At 41.4% G+C, this 27325-nt stretch overlaps 1 protein-coding gene across 1 annotated transcript in view; it reads right to left on the bottom strand.

The window, feature by feature from the left end:
- FER (FER tyrosine kinase) overlaps positions 1-27325 on the bottom strand; it is a 192562-nt gene that overhangs the window by 14137 nt on the left and 151100 nt on the right. The window lies entirely within an intron of this gene.

The following is a 27325-nucleotide window of genomic DNA, read 5'->3' as shown; positions in this document are numbered from 1 at the left end:
TTTATTTTTCTGTATAGCAATTCCAGTTTATACTGTATGATCTGTCATTGTAATACTCAATTACCCACAGTCATACAAGATTCATACATTGCTGATAAATCCAGTTCACACTGGCACAAAACGGAGTTGCAGCACTAGAACACTTAGAAACAAAGACCTTAAAAACAACATAAAAAATAGGAAAAAGAAAACAAATATATATTTCCATTGCTTAAATAGTGCCAACATATTCCACAGTACTTTACAGGCGTTGTCATTACCCACTGACCCACGTATGGCTCACAATCTAAATTCCGTATCAGTATGATTTTTGAGAGTGGAAGCAAACCAGAGTACCCAGGGAAACCAATCACACACCGGAAGAACAGAAATTCCTTGGTTGGATTTGAAACCAGGACAAGGCAGCAGTGTTATCCACTGCTCACCATACTGTCCACGGTGCCAGGCACTCTCTCAGTCATGTAGGACTTTGTGTCTGTGCACAAAAAAACGGTTTCAAGGCAGAGAGTCCGCATACGTACACCGGCAATCACCAGAAATGAATGGGTTTTAAAGCTAACCACCGCCAAGCCGTTCCCTGTCCAGTTTCCCCGGGGTTTACGATGAAAACCCTGGGGTGGACAGCGGTGGTAGTGTGAACCCAGCCTAAGCAATTATTTATAGGTTGTGTGTTTTCTTTAACCCCTTCCCAACATCTGCTATACACTTGCGGCAGATGTTGGGTCTTTAGCTGGCAGGTCTCTGCTGACTTACAATCTGCTATTTTACACAATTACACTCCAATCACGGACCATTAACACCTCCAATGCCTCTTTGTTGTTACTTTTACTTTAAACAACTTAATGGTTCTACAGTGACAAGATACAATGAAGTTACTATGGTAGCCAGAAGCCTTTTGAAGGCTCCCAGATCTGTCAATACTAGGTTTATAGTAAGCCCTGCCTCAGGCAGACGTTAAAACAAACCTAACAATTTTCCCATACACTGAAATACCGTAGTATTGCAGTCTGCTTGATCAAACCCCCTAGGGAAGGGGCCAAAAAATATTTTAAAACATTAGCCCATATAGTAACTGCTATAGCAAAAAACAAAATATCAAAATGCCTGAAGAGCCGTACAGCTTTTTTTTTCAAAACTTTTATACTTTACTTTTTTATTTTCTCTTGATCTCCAGAGCAATAGACTGCAATACTTCTGCATATTATCGCTACGGTATATGCAAAGGCCAGGGATAGGGCCATGGCAACCACTTGGACCACGCAATCTCATTGAATGGGATCCAAGAGGCTGAAATGATCCCAGAAATCTGGCTCCAGAGATGCTGTGTTCACTATAGATCACATTATCTGAGGGACTAAGCCACTTAAGTTTGAGTATATTCCATGGCCTGATAGCGTTGTACTATTAAAACGCAGAACATTAACTATATGCTCAGTGCGACATAATAGTGCTGAACAGGAAGGGGATATACATAAAACAAGAACGTAAACTAAGGCCTGGTGCACATGTGTTTGGTATTCAGTTTGGGGATTACGCTTGGGGACCCCCCTCCCCCCCGAATGGAATACTGAACGCATTAAAAAAAAGCACGCGGACCCCATAGACTATTAGGGGGTCTGTGTATTTTCCGTGTGCTGTCTGCACAAGTCATGCGGACACAAATGTACTTCAAAAACTACTTTACTCTTCACATGATTCGTGTGGACATCGCGCGGAAAACACACAGACCCCATTATAGTCTACGGGATCCTTGTGCTTTCATTGCTCACCGCTTCTTTAATGCGTTCGGTATTCTATTCAGGGGATTCCCAAGTGGATACTCTAAACGGAATACCGAACGTAGACTTGAACCAGGCCTAAGCCTTTAAAGTGTACAAATGTAGCCAAGTTTAACAAGACTTAATACATAAAGTAAACATTAAGTCAACTTTTTTCCATTGTTTTCAATGGCATTGCTGTGATTTATAACCATGCAATGAGTTATCATATTCAAGTTGAATGTGGCTTTATCTGTACCTCTCATTTTAGGTGACTTTCCAGGATAACCTGCATGGGGGTAAAGATGCTACTGAATTGTGAAAGCAGGTACTCATTTTTGCATGTAGAGTTGCACTGCCAGAAACCCATGCAAAAAAATATTTGTACCCAACTCCAGCTTTGTGGATTGCAGATACTGAAAAAAAAAAACCTGGAGAATCAGAAGTCATCAAGAGAATTAAAACTTGTGGTGATCATTCACACATGTCTAACATATTAACGATTATTCCAGAAGCCGAACACTTTGAAGTATGCATAAACAGACCAAAGACGGAGAAATGAATATTGATTAGCCGCACATTAATGGAATTTTCTTCAAGTATGGTACTGAAGTAATATTAAGTATGACACAAAAAGTCATCAGCAATAAGTAGCGTGAAAGATTAAGCCAAAGTTCTGAATTTTTATTTGACATTTCCTTCCAGAAACCGAAATTGTCATTTGCTCTTGTAAGGTGTCGGAATGAGAAGCTGCATGTGCTGTGTATATGCCGAGTGAAGACGCATTTGTTTCCATGTGTTATTTATGATCTATGAGATTATAAAGGTGATCTGCTTCTCCTCTCTCACAATTTATCACTGCAAATCCATTTCATCTATGAACAATTCTTAGTGGGAGGAAGGCTTTAATCTTTACGGTTTAATATGATCTTGTAGAGGCTCAGTGACTCTGAAATAACGCTCCAGTATATAGAAATGTTTCCATACTACAGATCATTATAAAGATCAGAGGCACAATTCTTTAAATTGACAATAGACAGAACTACAAAACCAAATGTAATTATATACTTTTCTTTCTAGAATAAAAAAAATTGGATGAGATTCCTCATGAATGCCGGGCTTGTTTTATGAACTGCCTCGGCACATTCTGGTTTTATATATAAACATATAAGAGGCAATACATTTAAATATCACGGCAGGGTGGGTGCATACATTTGCATCATTTGAGAAGAAAGTGTAATAAATAGGGAACGCGGTGTATTCTTCAAGGTAGAGACCGTCCTCTGACCAATAAATCACTCATTATGACTACCATAAAAACTATTTTTAGTGCCTCTCAGAAATCCATGTCTATTCCTTCAGCTCTAATAATGTCTCAAACCTACTTGTTACTTCTTGCTGCTGGGTTAGATAAGGACTAGAATTCTGATGGCATATATATATGAAAATTGTATCATATACAGAGACATTGGTCAACCAGGCGTCTACAGCAAAGCCAATCGTTCTGGCTCTATGCAGAAAGTTATGCACTTGAGCAAGGTCTTAAAGGGGTTATCCAAAAATTAACTGCAAATACATCCAAAGCAGCTTAAAGGGATCCTATCATTTAAACTCATTTTTTTCTGCCTATCACATAGGAATAGCTTGAAGAAAGGTTATTCTTCTCCTAACTTTAGATGTCTTCTCTGGGACGCCATTCGGTTAAAATACCGTTTTTCGCTGGTATGCAAATGAGTTCTCTCGCAGCACTGGGGGCATTCCCTAGCACTCAAAAAGCACTGGGGGCGCCCCCAATGCTGTAAGAGAACTCTCCAGCGCCGTCTCCTTCTGGGGGTTGGCTTCAAACTTCTAGGCCTCAGGCAAAGCCAACTGCGCATGCCCAACGGCCACAAGAAAATGGCTGCTTACACAGTATTGTAAGCGGCCGTTTTCTTGTGGCAGGCGGGCATGTGCAGTCGGCTTCTCCCTAGGCCTAGAAGTTTGAAGCCAGCCCCCAGAAGAAGACGTGTCAAGTCCCCGTTCCTGAAGAAGATGCCATTCCTGCCTCCTTGGACTTAGTTCAGTGTCGCTCTCTACACATCCTGGGATTTTTTCTTTTTTTCACATTTATCCTCACCACCCATGGGTGGTTGTCCAGGTAGGAGCTGACACTGCATTCAATCTTTTTCCAATTTAAGACACTGAGGCGCTGGGTACTTTTCTTTTTTATTACAGCTAAAGATAAATGTAATAAAGGCTTTTCATAAAAGAGGTGTTGTACCAGCCAAGTTTAGGACTAAAAAGGGTTGTCAGATTAATTTTTTTTTATTTAACAGGGCTGCAGAAGGGATCATCAACATACAGAAAAAAAAACTACCCCCAGGCCTCCATTTCTAGTGACGGAAGCTTTGCTCTTCTGTATACAGGTCATTGGCTCCCTTGGTCAACACTGATATCCTATTTATGCTGGATGATCGCTGCAGCCAATCAAAGGTCTCAGCAGTGACCCCTTCACAAACTGCACCTGACTGCTGTGATGTCTAGTTTGTGACTGTAGACAGTGATTGGCTGCAGTGGTCTCCTAGGATGATCTGACTGTGAACCTGCAGACCAAAGACCAGACCTGCTACTGCTGGAAACCAAGGCTGGAGAGAGAAAAGTAATGTTTTTTTTCCAAAGGTTATGATTAGAGATGAGCGAACACTAAAATGTTCGAGGTTCGAAATTCGATTCGAACAGCCGCTCACTGTTCGAGTGTTCGAATGGGTTTCGAACCCCATTATAGTCTATGGGGAACATAAACTCGTTAAGGGGGAAACCCAAATTCGTGTCTGGAGGGTCACCAAGTCCACTATGACACCCCAGGAAATGATACCAACACCCTGGAATGACACTGGGACAGCAGGGGAAGCATGTCTGGGGGCATAAAAGTCACTTTATTTCATGGAAATCCCTGTCAGTTTGCGATTTTCGCAAGCTAACTTTTCCCCATAGAAATGCATTGGCCAGTGCTGATTGGCCAGAGTACGGAACTCGACCAATCAGCGCTGGCTCTGCTGGAGGAGGCGGAGTCTAAGATAGCTCCACACCAGTCTCCATTCAGGTCCGACCTTAGACTCCGCCTCCTCCCGCAGAGCCAGCGCTGATTGGCCGAAGGCTGGCCAATGCATTCCTATGCGAATGCAGACTTAGCAGTGCTGAGTCAGTTTTGCTCAACTACACATCTGATGCACACTCGGCACTGCTACATCAGATGTAGCAATCTGATGTAGCAGAGCCGAGGGTGCACTAGAACCCCTGTGCAAACTCAGTTCACGCTAATAGAATGCATTGGCCAGCGCTGATTGGCCAATGCATTCTATTAGCCCGATGAAGTAGAGCTGAATGTGTGTGCTAAGCACACACATTCAGCACTGCTTCATCAAGCCAATACAATGCATTAGCCAGTGCTGATTGGCCAGAGTACGGAATTCGGCCAATCAGCGCTGGCCAATGCATTCTATTAGCCCGATGAAGTAGAGCTGAATGTGTGTGCTAAGCACACACATTCAGCACTGCTTCATCAAGCCAATACAATGCATTAGCCAGTGCTGATTGGCCAGAGTACGGAATTCGGCCAATCAGCGCTGGCTCTGCTGGAGGAGGCGGAGTCTAAGATCGCTCCACACCAGTCTCCATTCAGGTCCGACCTTAGACTCCGCCTCCTCCGGCAGAGCCAGCGCTGATTGGCCGAAGGCTGGCCAATGCATTCCTATGCGAATGCAGACTTAGCAGTGCTGAGTCAGTTTTGCTCAACTACACATCTGATGCACACTCGGCACTGCTACATCAGATGTAGCAATCTGATGTAGCAGAGCCGAGGGTGCACTAGAACCCCTGTGCAAACTCAGTTCACGCTAATAGAATGCATTGGCCAGCGCTGATTGGCCAATGCATTCTATTAGCCCGATGAAGTAGAGCTGAATGTGTGTGCTAAGCACACACATTCAGCACTGCTTCATCAAGCCAATACAATGCATTAGCCAGTGCTGATTGGCCAGAGTACGGAATTCGGCCAATCAGCGCTGGCCAATGCATTCTATTAGCCCGATGAAGTAGAGCTGAATGTGTGTGCTAAGCACACACATTCAGCACTGCTTCATCAAGCCAATACAATGCATTAGCCAGTGCTGATTGGCCAGAGTACGGAATTCGGCCAATCAGCGCTGGCTCTGCTGGAGGAGGCGGAGTCTAAGGTCGGACCTGAATGGAGACTGGTGTGGAGCGATCTTAGACTCCGCCTCCTCCAGCAGAGCCAGCGCTGATTGGCCGAATTCCGTACTCTGGCCAATCAGCACTGGCTAATGCATTGTATTGGCTTGATGAAGCAGTGCTGAATGTGTGTGCTTAGCACACACATTCAGCTCTACTTCATCGGGCTAATAGAATGCATTGGCCAGCGCTGATTGGCCGAATTCCGTACTCTGGCCAATCAGTGCTGGCCAATGCATTCTATTAGCTTGATGAAGCAGAGTGTGCACAAGGGTTCAAGCGCACCCTCGGCTCTGATGTAGCAGAGCCGAGGCTGCACAAGGGTTCAAGCGCACCCTCGGCTCTGATGTAGGAGAGCCGAGGGTGCACTTGAACCCTTGTGCAGCCTCGGCTCTGCTACATCAGAGCCGAGGGTGCGCTTGAACCCTTGTGCACACTCTGCTTCATCAAGCTAATAGAATGCATTGGCCAGCGCTGATTGGCCAATGTATTCTATTAGCCTGATGAAGTAGAGCTGAATGTGTGTGCTAAGCACACACATTCAGCTCTACTTCATCGGGCTAATAGAATGCATTTGCCAGCGCTGATTGGCCAGAGTACGGAACTCGACCAATCAGCGCTGGCTCTGCTGGAGGAGGCGGAGTCTAAGATCGCTCCACACCAGTCTCCATTCAGGTCTGACCTTAGACTCCGCCTCCTCCAGCAGAGCCAGCGCTGATTGGCCGAATTCCGTACTCTGGCCAATCAGCACTGGCTAATGCATTGTATTGGCGTGATGAAGCAGTGCTGAATGTGTGTGCTTAGCACACACATTCAGCTCTACTTCATCGGGCTAATAGAATGCATTGGCCAATCAGCGCTGGCCAATGCATTCTATTAGCGTGAACTGAGTTTGCACAGGGGTTCTAGTGCACCCTCGGCTCTGCTACATCAGATTGCTACATCTGATGTAGCAGTGCCGAGTGTGCATCAGATGTGTAGTTGAGCAAAACTGACTCAGCACTGCTAAGTCTCTGCATTCGCATAGGAATGCATTGGCCAGCCTTCGGCCAATCAGCGCTGGCTCTGCCGGAGGAGGCGGAGTCTAAGGTCGGACCTGAATGGAGACTGGTGTGGAGCGATCTTAGACTCCGCCTCCTCCAGCAGAGCCAGCGCTGATTGGTCGAGTTCCGTACTCTGGCCAATCAGCGCTGGCCAATGCATTCTATTAGCCCGATGAAGTAGAGCTGAATGTGTGTGCTTAGCACACACATTCAGCTCTACTTCATCAGGCTAATAGAATACATTGGCCAATCAGCGCTGGCCAATGCATTCTATTAGCTTGATGAAGCAGAGTGTGCACAAGGGTTCAAGCGCATCCTCGGCTCTGATGTAGCAGAGCTGAGGGTGCACAAGGGTTCAAGTGCACCCTCGGCTCTCCTACATCAGAGCCGAGGGTGCGCTTGAACCCTTGTGCAGCCTCGGCTCTGCTACATCAGAGCCGAGGGTGCGCTTGAACCCTTGTGCACACTCTGCTTCATCAAGCTAATAGAATGCATTGGCCAGCACTGATTGGCCAGAGTACGGAATTCGGCCAATCAGCGCTGGCCAATGCATCCCTATGGGAAAAAGTTTATCTCACAAAAATCACAATTACACACCCGATAGAGCCCCAAAAAGTTATTTTTAATAACATTCCCCCCTAAATAAAGGTTATCCCTAGCTATCCCTGCCTGTACAGCTATCCCTGTCTCATAGTCACAAAGTTCACATTCTCATATGACCCGGATTTGAAATCCACTATTCGTCTAAAATGGAGGTCACCTGATTTCGGCAGCCAATGACTTTTTCCAATTTTTTTCAATGCCCCCAGTGTCGTAGTTCCTGTCCCACCTCCCCTGCGCTGTTATTGGTGCAAAAAAGGCGCCAGGGAAGGTGGGAGGGGAATCGAATTTTGGCGCACTTTACCACGTGGTGTTCGATTCGATTCGAACATGGCGAACACCCTGATATCCGATCGAACATGTGTTCGATAGAACACTGTTCGCTCATCTCTAGTTATGATCCCTTTGGCAGCACTTGTAAATACAGTAATAAAAAAAAAGTCAGAAAACCCTTTAACTATTGGAAAATAATCTCTGTCCCTTTATATGGGCAGTAGTGATTGCAAGAAAGTAAGCTATGTGATCAGCGGGTGGGATATAATGCAATTGTAGGAAACGCTGCCTTGTTCCGAAGACTAAGCAGAACTCACGGCCAAAATATAACATACAAATGTGTAGCAATGTCTAACTTGAGACTAATAACTTGATTCAATGCAAATATTCTACCACAGAACACAACAAATCTCTGAAAAACCACTGCAATAGTCAAACCGAGTTCTGTATCGCATGGTACATAGAACAGACACTGTAGTTTCAACAATCTATACATAAATGAATTAGTAGAGGCAAAGATAAGAATCTTTGTAATATATCTTAATCAGGTGGTTTTTCTACTTCCCCTTCCTCTGATCAAAACAAACTTTTCCAAAATAATTGCTTATTATCTTGAGACGAATAGCTGGTCACATGACTTGTTGATAGAAGACAGCTTAGATGGGAGGTTGAGTGGTGTGCAGAAAAATGCAGGAGATAAGAGCAGAAACCCAAGCTTAGTCAGATACTGGAGCTGAACAGAAGTCTTTATCTCACAACCAAAGCTCTTTACATACAGGTCTATATATGTTCTGGATCTTCCCAAGGGTGAGAGACAGTAACAGAACATATTTACCTCTGCGTGCTGAGTGCAGTATATGGCATCTAGTCTCCATCCAGCAGTTCAGACAGAAATTTAGACACAGAACGTGAAAAGGGAAAACTGCTAAATATAAGTCATACAATAGCCAGATATAGATATACTCCTCAGTTAAAAACACATACAAACTTATCCTCAAAAGTTAAATGTAGTCTCCTATGGGTAATAAACTTATATCCAAAAGGAACATTCATGATTCCTTCTAGTGAACAGACAACCCCTTTAACCAAATGTAATCAAAATGTGGTACTGAATTCTAATCCATTGTGTGATCACATAAATAAAAAGCACACAGTAACAACACGGGTTCTTCAGCTCTGCAAATAACTAGCATGGCTTGGCCAGACTCCATCTTTAAGTGTTTTGTTTATTCGTACTGGGGTTTCCAGCACTACTTTAGTATTCTCATTAAATAATAATTTATAACTGCTGACAGCAGACATAGAAGATTATGTAATGACAGTCGCTATCAAATACAAATAATATAAGATGAATATTACACATTTATGACTTTCCCATTATTGTGTTCAGAAAATGTGCTATAAGAAAACACCAGGAGACGAGACAGACCAGAGCAGAATACTAATGAACGCCGCCATAGATATAAAAATATGTTTCTTCACTGAATTTATAATACACATAAGGCTCATGAACTACTAACCAAAAAAAGTTATCATAATAAAATGCTGGAACTGTAGGACAACATGTTTAGACTTATCAGTAATTTTGGGAAAAATTAGAAATTGAATTAAAATGTTTAAAGGGAGTCTGTCAGGTCCCAAGTGCCTCCTAAATCAATAATGGCGCTGTGCTGGGACAGAAACATAGTGGCCACAAACTGATAGGCAAAGCAGAAATAATCATGTTTTTTATAAATATGCAAATAAGCCTGAAAGTACCCTGGGGGCGGGCCTTATTTGTTAATTTGCCCACAGACAGCCATGAGGCAGGCAGGCAGGCACTGAAACGGTCATTCATAGCTAAGTGGTGGCGTTGGGTAGTGATTCCGCAGGAGAGCTCGAGCACTTGGCGCTGGTAAATGAAGCCAGATGGTGTCTGTAAGTTAGCCACAGTTATTATATGGATGACACACAATGAGACAAATTTATCATGAAGGGAATTTTTAAAGATCGTTTTGCTGGAGTCTGAGTTGCCATAATCTTTACCAAATTCATGAACTGTGCTTGATAAAATTGGCACATCTTGAGGCTGTGGAAGGTGAAAACAAACTTAGGGTCCATTCACACGGAGGAAAATGGTGAGGAATTTGGTGTGGAATTTCAGCACTGAAAAAAAAAAAAAAAAAAAAGACTCCCAACCACGTCAATGTGAGGCTTATTTTTAGTGCTGGAATTCCACACCAAATTCCTCACCATTTTCCTCTGTGTGAATGGACCCTAAAGAACCAGATTTGCCTGTCCTAAGTGTTCTGGTGTCCACCAACGTGTTCCAGTCCTGCTGCTCCACTGCCTTGTTTTGAGAGTCAGCACCACACTGTGATGTGCCATGTCCCTTTCCTTAGACCAGGGACATGGGAGGTGCAATGGGGACTTCAGACGGAAGAAAGCATCGGAGCAGCAGGACCGGACTGTGTTGAATAGGTTAACTACACTTGTTTTACCATTTTCTAGAGTGGAGAGATCTTAAAAATGTAAAACATTGCAAACTCTTTATGAAAATAAGCCCTAAAAAGTCACTAAACCGTATTCTGCAACTTATCTGATGCCACAATTCTAGAATGCAAGGCTTGTTACATCTTACGCAATACCTTTTCCAACAGTCTGTATAACACTAAGTCTATGGATATTACTCTAACAAACAGCAGCACTGACTACAAATCTTAGACAAAGAACTTCAGCGAGAATACAGGAAGACCTGTCAGTAAGTTGAGGATTAGCAGAAGGGCTTCAATTTATAAAAATGCATTTGAGAATTGCAATACTTCAAGATTGTTCAAATGTATAGAATTGATTCTAGTGGGTTAGGCACCAGCGAGGGTTTTCGTTAAGACATAGCTCCCGGCTCTTCAAGGGCTATCAGGTTTCAAAGACTTAAAAAAAAACAAAAAAACAAATTCTAAGCTGGATACACTGAATATAATGTTCTCTCACCTCTGAGCCCACTTTGCAAGTACAGATCCCACATAAAGTGCTTAAACACACTGTCTTTCTTTCTACATTTTGTTCTTAAAGTTTGCTTATTCTCCTTGTGAGAGACTTCAAACATGATTGACAAGCAGGCAATTCTTACATAAATATCTAATATCCTTGTCTTAATGTTGTGTCAGTCTGACTGTCACGTGGTCATGGATTTTTTTTATTTTTTTTTCCCCTTTGAAGATATGGAGGGTTTTCATGCCTCTCTCTGGATCAATATGGAGAAGGTCTAAAGATTTACCCCATCCTTGTCCATATTCCCTCGCCTACAAGTGTATCATGATGGACATAAGTATGTATTAAACCTCAGTAGCTACAGATGTAATCACTGGTCATAAGTATAAATACCAGATTACATTAGTCGTCCAGGAAGTTTATGAGCTAGATATCTGATAGCTTCCTGCTAATGAACATTGTTGTCCAAACAATCAATGTAAAAGAAGTTGTCTAGGAGTAAAACAACATGACCACTCGTCCAGGTGGTACTACAGCCTGGTCAACGTGAAGCACATGTACCCCAGGGCGTCTTAACAATTACTGGAGGTGTGGAGAAAAGTACTAGGTTATAAACTTTAAAGTAGCCCCACAATGAAAGCTTTCTGGATGCATGTTCTGCATGTCTATTCAGGAAAGTGGCTTCCTAATACACAAATCACACTCTTTTCCCTGATGCCAGGCTCTCAATCTACAGTTACGAAAAGTCTGCTCTGGCATTATCTCAGTGCCACTAGACTGGTCATTCCCTGCTACTGGGCCACAACTACTTGCTCACCCTTGTTTAAACGGCTAAAGGAACAGCTTAGCATCATGGGGATGGAGGAGTTTCTGGAGAAGGAACAGGATTGAACCAACATATTTCTGAGGCTCTGGTATCCCTAATACGAATTTACTAGAGAACCCAAAATAAGCAACCTGAATGCACAAGGTTTTTTTTTATTATTATATCTAGCGTACACAGACTCATGTATGGGCCCAGCATATCAGTTGCAGTTTTGTAGAAATGTATATTGTAATTATATGTTAACCTTGTAAAATGAAATTCATAGCAAATTTGTAAAAAAAAAAAAAAAAAAAAATACTACTTTCTTCGTCAAACAGCATTACATAACGATTCTACAGGTTATGTGTAATATTGCAACTTATCCCCATTTATTTCAATAAAGTGTGAAGTAAAACATCAGAAATTACTTGGCTGATTAGGAGATATTTTGGAAGAAAACATCAATGTTTTTCTGATTATCTATAACCCACATTATTTAAATTAACCTGTGTGTAGAATAGTGTTACTGAATAACTTATTGACAGCTTTATTGTGAAGTTATGTGCTCCCCTCTCGAGCACTGGTCTCCCCTCTGCTCCTTTGCTGGGAAGTGAGATGCAGGCTCTAATAGATTTGCATTGCAATTCTGCTTGTGTTGATACTGGAAACAGTGTTTGCATCACATGACCAGAAAGGATGTCAGTGCTCCAGAGAGAAGCATATAATTTCACTAAAATGGTCAATAAATCATCTAATAACATTTTCTCTTCCCAACTTTTCGAATGGGAAGAGGAGTGGGACATTGTCACTGGGGTGGCAAATGTGAACTGGTAATATTAGTCGGATAGAATATATTTATTTATTTATTTTTTAACAGAGTGGAGACACTTGCAGATGCAATGTGTGTAAACTGCTATGAAATATGTTGGTCCTATATAAGCAGTAGAAATAAACAAGTGGTTAGTACACTAGAAACATATGAGAAGCTATTCTTTGTATGACTGGGAAAACAAGTCAAAACTATACGGAAACCCACTTGACATATTTCTTATAACTTCGAGACAAGGTTAAAAAACATTTATTTGACTTAATTTCCCAGGCACCATTTCATTAATGCAGTTGTGAGGGAAAGGAAACAGTGCCACTCCCAGTGACATGAGATGATTTATTGCAGAATTATTAGAGTGTCACGCAATGAAGATGATTAATGGTGAAAAGTTCCACGGATAAGTGCCCATTTCATATTGTGGCCTTACACTTGACTAGCCTTAGCCTCAAAAGCAAAAAAAACCCAAAAACTAAAACAACAAACTCCTATAGCAAACAATAAAGGCAATAAGGTAATATTCAGTATAAAGTACTAATAAAGACCTCCAAAGTCCAACAAATAACCACATGGATTAGACAAGGCAATGTCTATTCAAAGATAAAGAGGAAACAGTATAAAGGCAGTCTGGATGGACCATGTGGTTTTTTTTCTACTGTCAATCTTCTAAGTTTTTTGTACAATTATGCTCCTTCGTATAGCAATCATGTGCTGAATGGCCAATATTGTATCAAGTTGTATAGTGATGTTATAACTCAGATAGGTTATCAACTAAAGATCTTCAGAGGTCAGACATCCAGATGATCAGCTGTGTATAGAGGAGGCGCCAACTATTTGTACGGCGGCTGTGCTTGGTATCTCAGCTCGGCCTATTCACTTGCTTGGGGGGCACCAATCCATTCCTTACAAAAGATCATCAACTGAAGATCTGTGGGGTATCTGAGTGTTCCGTATCTTCAACTGATGACTTTTCGTAAGGATAAGTCATCAACTGAAAAGTCCTAGAAATCAAGAGAAATGTTTTGGAAAGATTGTGTATTAAATATGTATGTTTTACTAAAATGAGCATATTGGCCAAGAGGCGCTGAGATTTTGTATGGCTGAGCATGCAAAGCCATCATTTATTAGAGGCTTGTTCAACAACCAGTCTAACTTTATCTAATGTCTATGGCTGCCTTTACCGACCATTAGAGTAGCTTTCTTAGAACAAAAGCTGCCCTCATCTACAGGAATCTGTCACCAAGACCGTCTCCAAGTCTAAACATCCTTATTCACTATATAGTGGTAATTACTTTATCACAAAACATTTCTACTGCTCTTGTCTCCTTATAACAAAAAGCAGTCTTGAGACTACATTTTCTCTTAACAATATAAAGCAATTTTAATCATACAACAAAACAAATTCTTGGCTAAAAACACCGAGGATAAGTTCATCTCATCCTTAAGCTCACTTTGCAAGTAAGGATTCTGCTAATGTGACTTAACAGTGAGACAAGCTAATGGGATGATTTTTCTTTATACAGTGTACAGCTTTGAGCAAATCTGGAAAGGAATTATGACATGAGCAACATTATTTTATGGAGCCCGATCCGTGCACAGCTTACTAAATTGCTTAAGTGAAAAATGAGCATGCAAAACATCTCTTACGTTCAGAAAATAAAAAAAATCTGTCATTGGATTACGCTTCTCAAATCCAGTGAAAACCTTACTGAGAAATGGAAATGAGGAGGACGTGTCATGTAAACATATAAGAATTCTACAATTTCACTACTGGGGGAAATTTGTTGGCTCTGAGAAGAACATCTACAACGGAGTACAGAAAAAATAAGCAACTCTGTTTTGAGCCCTGAATCAACATAGAATTAATACAAGTGGGAAAAAATTCACCAGTACATGTCTCTCTTCTCATCTGTGTTCACAAAGCTTTGTCTGGTGCATCTACTATGCTCTGGAATGAGATATCATAACACATCCCCTGTGAGTGAAAGAGAATGTGTCAACAGAAAATAACCTGTTTAAACATGTTTTTATTTTCAACATATTTTTAAAGATGTATAATTATATTTTTTAAAACATTTTCCAGATGATGTAATTTTTCACTCTGCCTACTAAGCCTAATAATAGATTGACACTTGCCAATTCTGAAGGGGTTTTCTTTGCAGCAGACATCTCATTTATGGTACATTAAAGACATTATAACAATTGAAGAGAAGACCTATATATTGATAGATATAATGTTGAGCTTTCTGCCCCTGAAAAACCTCTCTAAAGTTCCTGCCACTAGGTGTCTCCCTTCTAGTTAATTTAATGTTTACTCCCTGTTGCTAAATTAGTTTTGTCTCAATAATTGCAAGACTGATCACAGATGAAAGGGAAGGGGCTGGTTTCTTCACACAGTGAATGCAGAAGGAAGGGGCTGATTTTCTTAACAGCCTCACACATGTATCCAAACTGTTGCTCTGTGAAAAGGACTGAGGATTCTGCACAATGTACTTACAATGTAATGTACTTACAATGTAAGCAAAAAAGTATTTTATGTGCTTGTATCTACTTCTGGCTGCTTGATTGATAACAGATGGGATATTATTCAAAGATAGCAAGTAGTTTTCTTGACGGAGCTCACAGATTGTACGTTTCCTGCGTCATGCCTGCATGGTAGATGCTACAGTGGAGTGGGTACCTGCCCTATATTTGCAGTTTAGGGTTCCTGGACTGATCGGTGTATGAAAGCTACGAAAAAAAATTGTCCCTACAGTATTCTCTTTTGAATAAGGTCTTTTAAAGGGGGGAGTTAAGGTCAAATATTGAGAGAGTGGCTCATAAAAGCCAGGCCCAATAATTTTTCTTACCATAAACTGACTTGAGATTTAGGGGTCATAATCAGGTACAGTCACTATAGAGTGTACAGCACTGTGCTTCCTACTAGTATACTGTGTATTGAGCAGTGCCTAGTTTCCACTGGGTGCTAGAATTTACCTAAACTGCTATTATTGACCTACTCTAAGGCCTCGTTCACATCTGTATCAGTAATCCATTTGGGGGAGTCCGCATTTGGACCCCTCCCGAACGGACTACCGGACGCATTTGCAAGCGCTGTGCAGTGAAAGCACATGGATCCCCATAGACTATAATGGGGTCTGTGTGCTTGCTGCCAGATCTCCGCACAGAGCATGTGGACAGGAAAGTACTTCACAATCTACATTTGTGTCCGCATGATTCGTGCAGGCGTGCGGCAAGCACACAGACCCAATTATAGTCTATGGGGTCCGTGTGCTTTCACTGCGCAGCGCTTGCAAATACATTCGGTAGTCTGTTTGGGGAGGGGGGGGGGGTCCCCATACGGATGTAATAAGTTTTAGGACTTCATACAGAAAGTAAGATCACACAATTGGCTATAATTATCATGACACAAACAAAAAAACTCAGTAACAATTTAGCAAGTGTTGAGCCGCAAAGAATCCTACTAGTATTATAAATGTGAAAGTACGTGTGTTTGGATGTTTGTGGGTTTGTGTGTTTGGAGGTTTGTTCCTCAATCACGCCTAAACTGCTGAACGGAATGGTGTGAAATTTTACACATACCTAGATGGCCACTGGGAAGGATTGATAGGCTACTTGGTATACCGCTACAGCGCCCGAAATCCCAAACGTTACTGGCGAACTGGCTGCGGAACCTCAGATGATGTCAGCCCGGTTCTTTCAGGTGGCCTCAGATAGGTTCGCGTCACGTGCTGGGCGGGCTGATGGACACTATGCGCTACAGAGGGGGCGGAGTTATAGACGCACAAGCCGGCCGCCGAGCGACAAGAAGAAGATGGCGTCACGTATGCGGAGGACAGAGCAGGCAGCCATTGGTGGAGTCCACCGGGGCCCTGGGGGTGGGAAACTGAAGGAGTGACTGGGACACACTTCCCCAAACCGCCGTCTTCCCCTAGCACGGCATGCATGGCCTGCAGACCCTATGCACACCAGCACACTAGGTGCACGGAGGGTGGAGGCCGAGGCTTGGAGGTGGGGAGGGGTCTGTGGTCACGGGGGGGTGGCGGGTTTACTGTAAAGGAGGTCGCGGTAGGGGGGGTTCTAAGGGGGCTGGGATCGTGGGGGTGGGGGAAGGGTTCCTCTAAAGTGGGATGTGGTATGGAGGGGTGGAGAGGGGACCAGGGTCGCGGGGGGCCAGGTTATGCAGGGGGTGCAAAGGGGGCGAGGGTCGCAGGTGGGGTGGGGGGGAAAGGGGGCCAGAGTCGCAGGGGAGGAAGGAGGGCCGAGGTCGTGGAGGAGGGGTGGTGGAAAGGGGGCCCGGGGGTTGGAAAAGGGACGCAGTGGGGGGGCCCCGAGCCTGCGCTGCAGGTGGGTCACGCTAAGCGGGAACGCTGCCGCGGACGAAGTAGCAGGTACTGCTAGTATCTATATAACAACAAACATTAATGTTTTCTTAATTTTACTTGTACGTTGGTCATAGCCTTCTATGGCTAGTTTACAGTCAGATGTCCTAAAATTAGCATGTTTCACTACAATGACAGTATCAATCTTCTACTGTAACTTCTTCCCATCCCCAGTTCTCGGTTAGCTGATGGACATGAATCTCATTATTTATTTTAACTTTAATGGATACCTTTCATGCTAGAGACAGAGATAGGAAAAGAACATTAGGTTATATGTGCCATTTCTCTGCAACAAAACAGTGTGCCTGTCATTATTCACAGAAAATGTATCCCCAAAGGCAATTCTCTCTACATTCCTAGGCTATGTGAAAGCAAGCAGAGTGGATTAGTTAAATTATTTTGACATATGGCAGCAACCTGCAATCAAAAGCCATAGGTGCACAATACTGAAAAAATACATTAGCATCTCTACTGATAATCACAAAAAAGAAAAATGAAATAATTGAAAAAACAATGGAGACTGTGTGCGGATCGGGTGAGCGGCGATCATAAAAGAAATGCTTTATTTTTCTGAGTAACTGCTAACAACTCCCACATTCTAATTATGCAGCGTGGTGTGAAGAATTACAATTTTCCATGCAGGCTATTAGTTATTGTATTTTTCATAACACGATTAAACCTTTTTGTTTGACTGTTCATGTTATTTTATTCAGCCACCGAGTATGTGACAATGTAGGAAGAAAGCTACTTAATACACCTTATCTATACTTTATTTGTATAAACATATTCAGAACACATTAGTACACATGTCTCAATGTATTTATGTTCACATTAGCGCCTGCTGTCCATTCTTCAAATCCATCGGAGGACGAGAAGAATAAACAGACAGACTGCTAAAATAGCGGACATCAATGGAGCCCAAAGCACCCCATAGACTGTATATGGGTCCATCAGGTGTGCCTTCTTTTTAACTACAATTACTTGCAGGACTTTATTGTTCAGAGATTTTAGATGGATAGATGTCACATGGATACCTGAATAAGTTTGAACCCAGACTAAATTTTTCTCTCAACATGTTTTATCTGCAGTATGACTTACTTATTAAAGGTTAAGGGGTAGGTGGTCAATTGAAGATCCTTGGGGTCAGACATCTGTATCAGGTGTTCGCAGCAGCAGCAGCTGTACCTGAGCTCTGCTTCGCAGGCCATGTCACGTCACCCTCATTGGTCACATGACTTGATTGCAGCTTAGTCCCATTTAAGCGAATGGGCTGAGCTGTGATACCAATACCTATGCATGGTAAGTACTGAAGATGTTGCAGCACTCACCCAAATGCTGCAATCACTTAGGGCCCAAGTGTTGTACCTCTGCCAATGTTTAATTGGTGACCTATTGTAAGGATAGGTTATCCATTGTAAAGTTTAAAAAACCTCTTTAAGGGCTAGTTCACAAGGGGTTCCGAGTGTACACATTCTGTCGCGGCTGCTGCGATGGGATGCCGATGCAGTGCATTAGCATCCCGTCACGGCATTCCGCGATGGATTAGGTCGAAATGAGTGGGCTGGAGCCTCGCACCGCGGCTGATTCAGCCGCTGAATCTGTGGCAAGATAGGGCTGCTCGCTTCTTTTTCCCGCTACCAGCTAGCGGAAAAAAGAAGCGAGCAGCTCCCAATGAAGTCAATGGGAGCAGCGGATTTTGAGGCGGATTCCATGTCAAAATCCACTGCCTTGTCCCATGTGAACTAGCCCTAAGTCTTTCAGGACCAAGGGTCATTGATACCCCAATGCCCAGGCCAAATTTAACAAGTATGTTATGCATTACCTGACACAGCAATATCTATGTAATGGCTTTGCATATCAACTATTATACCATGGTTTTTTTCAGGTCAGTTTCTAACAGTGGACACAGTGAAGGTTTATGGCAGGATATACGGTACACCAAACAACCACACCATGTAAACCTGTGGAGTAAATAATATTGGTTATCTTGTAAGAATGGCACCTGCATGGGGGAAATATACACTGTCCCCCAAAATAAAGGGAACACTCAAATAACACATCCTAGATCTGAAAGAATGAAATATTCTCAATGAATTCTTTGTTCTGTACAAATTTGAATGTGATGACAACAAAATCACACAAAAATCACCAATGGAAATCAAATGTATTAACCAATGGAGGCCTGGATTTGGAGTCACTCCCGAAATTAAAGTGGAGAGACTCACTACAGGCTGATCCAACTTTGATGTAATGCCCTTAAAACATGTCATAATGAGGCTCAGTAGTGTGTGTGGCCTTCACGTGCCTGTATGACCTACCTACAACGCCTAGGCATGCTCATTATGAGGTTGCGGATGGTCTCCTGAGGGATCTTCTCCCAGACTTGGACTAAAACATCTACTACTGGACACTACTAGACCTTCAAAAAGTCTTGTAGAATTCAGGCCTTTACGAGTTAGGATTAGTAAGGGGACCAACAAAATATGGTTTTAATGTTATGGTTGATCTGGGCAGGTTGTGACAAACAATTTTTAGAAAACATTTACTAGGGAATTAGTGATAGTTTTATTAGAAAAATATGCCTCTGAAGTGGCTTCCCAAATAATTCACTACTGAGCTTTGCCAAAAATATCCATATTAAAATGAATGTGAATAGTGCATACAGGAGGTAGACGACCTGTCTCTCCTAACCCCCAACCTCACTGTCTACATAAAAACTGATAATCTATGCCTACCCTACACTATTCTATGTGTATTTTTACAGTGGCCTTGCTTCCCTATATCTTCCCAGCACGTTTACTGGCTATATCCGGTAGCTGGCCCAAACTCAAGAGGAAAGAAGAGAGGAGCAGAGAGGTTAGCTAGAGTACATACAACTTCCTTATTATTACCGTATTTTTTTTTATTTTTATTTTTTTATAGGTGGGGATAAACCATACAGACTATTTAAACATTGTGATTTTTTTTTAACTTTAAAATATTTTGAAAAATATTTTATTCAACTTATTTTACGTTTAGCATTTTTCACTCAATCGCATATTTTACCAAGTCCAAGGACTGCAATGTTTCAGCTGCTCCGTGCAGGTATTTTCAGGCCTAATTTTTACATTAGATACTTGTAATCCCAACTGAAAACTGAACTCAGATCGGTCACAAAGGTTTCCTTTCCTCTATAAATATTAATATAAGTCTACCCTCCTATCAATAAATATTTTTTTTTAAATTAAAGCACATAATATAAAATGCTACAGAAAATCTGTGCAAAACAAACAATGCTGCACTATAGCAGGCATGTCAATCTGGATACCAATTACAGATATACTATGAATTCATAAGAAGGAATGCTTTACAGTTCATACGCTTTAGAGTCATTTTTAAGTCATGCATTTTTTGATATTCCTTTACATAATTTACATTATGGATATTCTGCAGCATTTCTGAAAAAGGGATCACAAGATAAAATTAAACTTAAAAACAAATCCGATACAGTGATTCATCACTCAAGCAGCTTCAGTTCTCTAGCTGTACAAACCAATATTTTGTCTTCATGAAAATCTAGTCTGCTGGGAGGCAATAGTGCCTCTGGTAGGTTGTGTAGAGCTTGTAAGAGATTGTATGTGAAAGCACTCTGTGGACAAGAGAAATAAACTAGCTAAATCATAGAAACATTTAACTGTTCTATAGCCACACACTATAAATGGCCACACAACGGCAGATTGCCTAATGATAGCCGCGCTCCTCTGCTTAGGGTGAACTTATTCTCACCTCTGGAGAACACTATTCAATATTTTATTAACACCTGAAATAAAAATCTGAAAATACATTTTTACATCTAAAAGCTAATGCATCAAATGCATAAATGTCACTTTTTTTTTTCCTTACAAAAGGAAGGTGCCAATGGGATTTTTATCCTGGGACAAAAAAAAGCCACTTCTTACATTTCAATGAAGTACTGACTTAAAAGCTTTCCAGGTTTTAATCCCAATGGAAGTCGGTCATGTTAATAATAATACATGAGACAGTCACAGAAAAGAAATCCCAATTCACCCATTACTTTTAAGTCTTTTTTAAAATTATAATAATAAAAAAAAATAATCCCCACTTGATTACCATTGGCTATAAAGTCGGCAAATGCATAGTAGTGAAAATACTTCTTTTCCCAGTTTTCTTTAGGAAAATATCCATATACTATTCCTACCCCCAACTCAAGCTGCTTACATAGTAGATGAGGTGGGGTGAAGACACAGTTCCATCAAAATTTCATCTTTATTCCATTCTTTTAAAAGTACATCTTCTTACAAAAAATAAAGTGTGCAAAAACTCCCCAAAGTGACTTAAAAAATCATCACTAGCTCTGGCTGACGCGTTTCTGGGCGTACTCGCCCCTTAGTCGCAGGGCTACGACTAAGGGGCGAGTACGCCCAGAAACGTGTCAGCCAGAGCTAGTGATGATTTTTTAAGTCACTTTGGGGAGTTTTTGCACACTTTATTTTTGTAAGAAGATGTATTTTTAAAAGAATGGAATAAAGATTAAATTTTAAGGAATACAGGAGTGCGGATCTAATCTTTTTACATGTGATTGGACTTACTGTGCTCCAGGAGTCCGGAGCCATTTGGCCGTGCACCCAGTGGACTATACTTATAAACCAACAGAAGCGGTGAGCTACAATCTTTCCTTATATTTTTTGAAACAGTTCCATCAAGCCCAACCTATGACACTACAGTGTTGATCCAGAGGAAGGCAAAAAAAAACCCCTTGAGGCTTATTCCAATTTCCCCATGTCAGAGGAAAATTACAGTTGATGGTTATTTCATTTTTTTTAAATTAAGTATAAAAACTATAAGGGGAATTTACTAAAGGACATAGTTACATAGTAGATGAGGTTGGATGGAGACATCAGTCCATTAAGTCCAACCTATAACCCTACAATCCCTACAGTGTTGATCCAGAGGGAGGCAAAAAATTCCTTCCCAATTCCAATCTGGCAGTCAGTATAAAAATCAAAGTTATATTTCCCTTGGGATCGAAGTATACTGGTTGCTGCGAAGCTTTTCTTGATATTTTATGTACTTTTTAAAAACTATTTAAACTTGCGTCTTAAAAGCACTTCATACCGTATTACATTACTAATGTCCTTGGCTGCTGCTAAGGGTTCACAGTAATTTACTGTCAACTATCAGATTTGAGTTTAATGTTAGTTTTTGTTATATTTTCCATACATTTGTACATGTTACATACAGAAACATTAAACATGCACATACAGCAATTCTATGCTTTAGGAACAGGAACCAAAATCCTAATTTTGGAGAAACACTTTTAGGAAATGCACTATGAACAGGTCCTCTGTGAGTGATAATGGGAACGCACATGTGAAAATCTATTTGTATTTAACCCTATAGAGACACAGCTCAAAAGTGACTTGAGGACCAGGCCTCTTTTTTCAAAACTGACATGTGTCACTTTAAATGGCAATAACTTTGAGACGCTTTAACTTACACAAGTGATTCTGAGACTGTTTTTTCGTAACACATTGTACTTCATGTCAGTAGTAAATTTTAGTCGATATGTTTTGTCTTTAATTATGAAAAAATAGGAAATTTGGTGAAAATTTTTAAGAAAATGCAGTTTTCAAACTTTGAAATTGCAAGCCTTTCAAATAGAAATCCATACTACCCAAATTTTTTCCTAAATATAATTAACCATGTCTTTGATTTATGTAGTAATCAAATTTTAATCACCCTTTCATTTTTTTCAGATATTATAAGGCTTACAAGTCAAACAGTAATTTTCCAAATTTTCAAGAAAATTTCCAACACACATTTTTCAAGGGACCAGTTCAGTTCTGTAGGGAACTTGAAAGGCCTCTCTAATAAAACCCCCGAAAGTCACCCCATTCTAAAAGCTACACTCCTGAAAGAATACAAAACAGCAGTTAGAAAGTTTCTTAACCCTTTCAGCATTTCACAGCAATTAAAACAAAATGGAGGTCAAATTTACATTTTTCAATTTCTGTCACTAATATATTCATTTAGCCCTAGAATTTACACATTTACTAAGGGTTAAAGGAGAAACTGCACCCCACATTTTGTTACACAATTTCTCCCGAACATGATAATACCCGATATGTGCTGGTACCCTAATGTACGGGCACACGGTCTCTCTCAGAGCGGATGGAGCGCTAATTGGATTTTGTAGGCCAGATTTTGCTAGAATACTTTTTAGGCGCCATGTCCCGTTTGCAGAGCCCCCAAGGTGCCAAAACAGTGGAAACCCCCAAAATGTCACCCCATTTTGGAAACTAGACCCCTTAAGGAATTTATCAAGGGGTATAGTGAGCCCTTTGACCCTACAGGTGTTTCACAGATTTTTTTACCGTTGAGATGTGAAAATGAAAAATTACTCTTTTTATAATAAAATGTCACTGTAGCCCCAAATTTTTCATCTTCACAAGGGGTTAAAGGAAAAATTGCTCCCCAAATTTTGTTACACAGTTTCTCCCGAACACGACAATACCACATATGTTCTGTTACCCTAATGTACGGGCACACGGTCGCTCTCAGAGCGGATGGAGCGCTAATTGGATTTTGTAGGCCAGATGTTGCTACAATACTTTTCAGGCACCATGTCCTGTTTGCAGAGCCCCCAAGGTGCCAAAACAGTGGAAACCCCCAAAATGTCACCCCATTTTGGAAACTAGACCCCTCAAGGAATTTACCAAGGGGTATAGTGAGCACTTGGACCCTACAGGAGTGTAACAGAATTGGCCCAACAAAAGGAAAAGTGACATTTTTTGCTATAAAATGTTGCTTTAACCTCAAATTTTGCATTTCCACAAGGGGTTAAAAGAGAAAATGCACCCCAAAAATTGTCAAGCATTTTCTCCCAACTACAGAAATGCCTCATATGTGGATGTAAAGTGATGTATGGGCACACTGTAGGGTCCAGAGCTGAAGGATCTCTATTGGGATTTTGGAGGGCAAATTTAGCTGAAATCTGTTTCAGGCACCATGTTGCATTTGGAGAGCCCCTGAAGTGCTAGAACAGTGGAAACCCCCCCAAAATGACCCCATTTTGAAAACTAGACCCCTCAAGGAATTTATAAAGGGGTTTAGTGAGCACTTGGACCCTACAGGTGTTTCACAGATTTTTTTTACCATTGAGATGTGAAAATGAAAAATTACTTTTTTTCCAATAAATCGTCCATTTAGCGCCATATTTTTAATTTTTGCAAGTAGTTAGAGAATTAAAAGCCCCCCAGTTTGTCACACAATGTCTCCTGAACACGGCAATACCCCATATGTGGCCATAATCTGCTGTATGGGTAAATGGTGGGGCTCAGAATGGAAAGATGGCTATTTGGCTTTTGAGGGCAGTTTTCAGGTGCCATGTCGCATTTGCTGAGCCCCTAAAGTACCAATACAATGGAAACCCCTCAAAAGTGACCCCATTTTAGAAACTACACCCGTCAAGGAATGAATCAAGGGGTATTATCATTTTGAGCCTAAAAAATGCTTCCCAAAAATTAATGTACAAAATGAAAATGTTAATTTTTAAAGAAATATGTCATTTCGGTGCCCAATACGTTGCACCCACTTTGTATTGTCAGAGACCTGCACTCCTAAAACTATTAAGTGGGCCATCCTGAGGGGCAAAAAATTATATATGTGGGTGTAAACTGCTGCTTGGGCACACAGCAGGGCTCAGAAGGGAAGGAGCACTGCGCTTTTTAGCTTTTGGGGTACAGATTTAGAGGGACTTTCTGGGTGCCATGTTGTTTTTGTAGAGCCCTGGAGATGCCAATGAACTGGAATTCCCCAAGAAGTGACCCCATTTTGTAAGGGCAATTTTAGGGTCTCTGCAAAAGTGTCATGGCATCCAAAAAAAAACCCCAAACCGTCTAAATCTGTGCTACAAAAACCAAATAACCCTTCTTCCCTTCTGTGTCTGGCTGTGCCCTAATATCAGTTTATTCCCACATATGACATTACGTGCATTATCCTGGGTACACCAGTGTCATACATGTGTCATAAACTGCAGTTTGGGCACACAGCAGGGCGCAGAAGGGAAGGAGCGCTGTGTGGCTTTTGGAGCGCAGATTCAGATGTTTGGTATCTGGACGCAATGTCATGTTTGTAGAGTCTGTAAGGTACCAGAAAAGTGGATTCCACAAAGGAGTGACCCCAGTTTGAAAACTGCACCCCTCAAAGAATTTATCAGGGGGTGTAGTGAGTATTAGTATCCCGGACGTGACTGCACAGCGGATGGCGAAGAGGGAATATATAAGCCGTGCGAAGTACATTGGGAACACCAAATTGCCTACTATGTCCCAGTAGCTCCTATGATTGGGGGAGTCACTCTGGGGGGTCACTTTGGGGTCACTTCTGGTGTCTTTTCGTTCATAAGCTGTAAATCTGGGGTGTCCCCTGATATACGCTCGCACAGCTTATATATTCTCTACCTGATGCAGCCAGTCGTGTTCTAATAATTTGGCGGTTTTTGCGGGCTTTTGTTCTTGCATTACTAGATGCTATATTTTCTTTATTTTTCTGGTGACGTGGCCATATAAGGGCTTGTTGTTTGCGGGATGCGATGCATTTTGTAATGACACCATTTTTGAGTGCCTACAACTTACCGAATACATTTTATTAACTCTTTTTTTGCTGGATTAAAAAAATAAAAATCAATTCCGGTATTGCGTTTTACCTTTTAAATTTTTCGCCATGCAGCGTACAGTATAACTAACATATTATCTTTATTCTGCGGGTCGGTACGGTTACGGCGATACCTCATTTATATTATTTTTTTATGCAATACTAATTCTGCAGAATAAAAACACATTTGGAGACATAAATCAATGTTTTTTGCATCGCCATATTTTGAGAGGCGTAACATTTTTATTTTTTCTTTGACAGTGTTGGTTGAGGGCTTATTTTTTGCGGGACAATGTGTGCTTTTTATTGGCACTGTTGTGAGGTGCATTTGACTTTTTGATCACTTTTTATAGCACATTCTGTAAGGTGAGATGGCGAAAAATCACTACTTCCGGCGGGTTTTTTTCTGGGTTTTTTTTCCTGTGGTTCACCGTGTACATTAAATATTGTTTCAGTTTTATTGTACAGATTGTTACGGACGCGGTGATACCAAATATGTATTGTTTTTATTAATTTTTAGGGTTTTTTTCTATATAATTCATTTTCTATAGAGAAAAAGGGTTTTTGGGCGTTATAACTTTATTAATTGTTTCAAAACACTTTTATTTATTTTTTCCACTTTTTTTTTTTTAACTTTTTCATGTATCCCTTTAGGACACTTGGAGGAGTGATGATTGCATCACTCATCCACTATCATAGAGTGAGACACAGGCTGCAGTAACAGCCTGCACGTGTCACTCTAGAAACAGGAAGTGAGTCGTACGGACGGCACAGACTCACTTCCAGAAGACGCCGGCCAGGATACAAAGGTGAGTGGGACTCAGGGCTGGCTGGGGTCACTAAACAGACCCCTGGCCACTTAGTAGGGATACCAGCACCCCCCGATCTCGCAGCGGGGGGTGCTGGGGATCCCTACACGATCGGGCAACCCGTTGTTTGCCGTGATCATGTTTGATCACGGCAATCAACGGGTTAAAACCCAAAATCGGCACTCATGTCCGATGGAGGGTGATGGAGCAGGGTGTTAGGTGTCAGATACAACTAACACCCGCTCCTAGAACGCCCGCACTGCGCTGCGGGGATTGTTTACATCCATGTGGTACTATTACCACATCGGTCGTGAAGCACTAGACATCCATGTGGTAATAGTACCACATGGGTCGGGAAGGGGTTAACAATCTGTGGCTGAACAAAAAGGCCTTCTGTACTCAGTTGCCTTTTTCTTTGATACGTTTTTTTTTACCCACAGGAATCGCCGTCACTGCTTTCTACTTCTACATTTAGGTGACCTGCTATTAATTGACAGTTTTGCAGACTTGTGACTTAAAGGAACACGTTATTTGATTGTGAGGTCACCTTCTGCTTGCATGACCTTGTCTGATGATTATGAATGGCAGATTTTTTCTTTTTTCAATCCTTTCATGGTTTTCCCAGACTAACCTAGTATTAACTAAAGGAGTATTTATATGAAATGAAAATAGATGAAATGCACAAAGTGAGTATAGAAATAAAGACACTGTAGGGAAGATAAACTAATACTATCTAAAGCTGGGTTCACACTAGCTTCTGTGTCCGACAGCAAGTGTCTGATGCTAATGTCCGCGCAAGATTTTAGCATTGGACACTAGCTGTGTCCGTTACATTTTGCATTATTTTAAATGGGACATCATGTAGTGTCCTTTACTGTCCGTGGGTGTCCTTAAGTGTCCGTTTACAAAGATGTTCGAATTTTCAGGTGGACAACTAAATCTTACAGGTAGGATTTGGGGGTTCATATAATGTTTTAG

Source organism: Leptodactylus fuscus, chromosome 1 (assembly GCF_031893055.1).
Source record: "Leptodactylus fuscus isolate aLepFus1 chromosome 1, aLepFus1.hap2, whole genome shotgun sequence".
In the NCBI taxonomy this organism is placed as follows: Eukaryota; Metazoa; Chordata; class Amphibia; order Anura; family Leptodactylidae; genus Leptodactylus; species Leptodactylus fuscus.
The sequence above is the reverse complement of the archived record's forward strand: the minus strand, read 5'-3'. Positions and strand labels throughout refer to the sequence as shown.